Below are 2,500 nucleotides of genomic sequence, written 5' to 3'. Positions count from 1 at the left end.
AACAGCAACAACAACAAGAACAACAACAAATGCAACTACTATACTATACAATACTATCCTGTTCGTGATACTAGGCAGGCAGTTAATTCTAATAGCCAGGCCGTCTCCATCATGAGGCTCAATACTACACAGTATTCTAGAAGTTTTATCCCAGCTGTTACCAAGTTGTGGAATGATTTTCCTAATCGGGTAGTTGAATCAGTAGAACTTCAAAAGTTCAAAGTTGGAGCAAATGTTTTTATGTTGACCAGGCTGACATGAGTCTTTTTATAGTTTATATATGACATATCTGTTTTTGACGTTGTTAATAGTTTATATATGACATATCTATTTCGACGTTGATACTGTTTTTAGAATGATTTATTGTTAGTTTGTTCCCATCATTTATTTATTTCCTTATTTCCTTTCCTCACTGGGCTATTTTTCCCTATTGGAGCCCTTGGGCTTATAGCATCTTGCTTTTCCAACTAGGGTTGTAGCTTGGCTAATAATAATAATAATAATAATAATAATAACTGTTTCTAGTCCACTGCAGAACAAAGGCCTCACACATGTCTACTGTATATTCATGTCAGTGGTTTGGCCAGTTTTCATCACTGGCTAACTGTGGATTGGTGATAGAGAGAGATTTTGGTCTGATCGCTCACGGCAAACCAACCTAGTATGGGTTCTCCTTACAAGTATAACTATGCTGATCATGGCTATATACGAATTAATCCAACATTTACTTTTTTTTCTTCTTTTTTTTCTTTTTTGGTTAATTTACATCAAATATATTTCTATCGACCCATGTCTATTCCAAACAAACTATTTTCTGTACATCCTTTATATTTCTATCAAATACTGAAATATGCTCCTAATATTCTCATATCATCATCAGCCGTAGCTAGTCCACTGCAGGACAAAGGCCTCAAACATGTCCTTCCACTCGCGTCTGTTTATGGTCTTTCTATGCCAGTCTCCAACACCCACAAACTTTCTTAGTTCGGTAATCCTTCGTCTTCTCTTCCTTCCCCTGCTTCTTTGTGCAATTGCTATTAATGTCCAACTATTATCTGTCGTTCTAATTATGTGTCCGGCCCATGTACATTTCTTTGTTTTACATGCTGTTAAAATATCCTCTATAAGCAGCTCTTCTAGGAGAAGGACTCTCCAAAATCAAACCATTGTTCTCTAATCTTGGGTAGTGCCATAGCCTCTGTACCATGGTCTTCCACTGTCTTAGGTTAGAGTTCTCTTGCTTGAGGGTACACTCGGGTACACGGTTCTATCTTATATCCTATTTCTCTTCCTCTTGTTTTGTTAAAGATTTTATAGTTTTTAAAGTGATATTTATTTTAATATTGTTGCTCTTAAAATGTTTTATTTTTCCTTGTTCCCTTTCCTCACTGAGCTATTTTCCCTGTTGGAGCCCCTGGGCTTATAGCATCTTGCTTTTCCAACTAGGTTTGTAGCTTAGTAAGTAATAATAATAATAATAATAATAATAATAATAATAATAATAATAATAATAATAATATAATTTGCCCTCGTATCCAAGTTGGTCTTTTTCTGTCTCTTAGTGTCACTCCCATCATTATTCTTTCAATAGCTCTTTAAATTGTAACTAGTTTATGTATTTCCTTATATACCTACCGATTATTTTATTATAATCCTTGATAATAAAGAAAAAAATATAATTTCGTTCTATATAAGGATCGATTTAAAATCATAGCTTCATTCTTCTTCTTCCGTTCAGTGGCCGGAGCTAAGCTATCAGAAGTGGTTAACAAAATTCAATAAATATGACTGTCTCTCTCTGAGACTTTTATACAAAATAAGAACATCATTTGTCTTATGGAGCATTGGTAATGGAAGATCGAATCGAGAAACTAGAATTCCACCACCTAAGTAAAAATACAAGGACACATTTGATGACATTTCCGCGAAAACTCGTGTCAAGTGCTTCATTACACTTGTAGATAAAATACTAAGTGGCTCATTAGGGTCTGTCGAATCCCCAACGTTCAACTAGCATCAAATTTAATAATGACATTAACCCGTCACGGAATAAATAAAGAAAAACTAACAAAATTGGCGACTCTACGTGGCTTTTCTATACAGATGTTTGGTTGAACCTTATTAGGGACTTCGTGGAGCGGAAGAGAGATCATAGATGGCGTGACAGGTCGAGGGGAAAATTCAAATGGGAGGAGCTAAGCAGAAGGTACTTAAAATCATACACATCTCGGAGATTCTGTGCATTCCGAAAGTGGTGCCCTGCAACGTTGGAGGTCGCTGGCCATCGGCGACGTTTAGGTTGTATCGGGTTTTCTCTCTTTAAAATTATTAAGAACAAACAGACGGTCGAAGCGCCATGAAAAACGTCATCAAACACCGAGTGTCTTCTTGGCTGAAGATGATCTCTTGCCTCTGGATGGCACTCGCTGTCGTCGGCGCTAGATTTCAGGTAAATACTATTTTCCCGTCTATTACTTCTTCTCTCTGACATATCACAGAT

General features: G+C 36.4%; 1 pseudogene; it reads left to right on the top strand.

Moving 5' to 3' along the window:
• Nucleotides 1-2,234: 2,234 nt before the first annotated feature.
• Nucleotides 2,235-2,500, top strand: part of LOC137645437 (uncharacterized) — a 22,435-nt pseudogene continuing 22,169 nt past the window's right edge.

The sequence above is a fragment of the Palaemon carinicauda genome, chromosome 1 (genome assembly GCF_036898095.1).
Source record: "Palaemon carinicauda isolate YSFRI2023 chromosome 1, ASM3689809v2, whole genome shotgun sequence".
Lineage (NCBI taxonomy): Eukaryota > Metazoa > Arthropoda > Malacostraca > Decapoda > Palaemonidae > Palaemon > Palaemon carinicauda.
The sequence above is the reverse complement of the archived record's forward strand: the minus strand, read 5'-3'. Positions and strand labels throughout refer to the sequence as shown.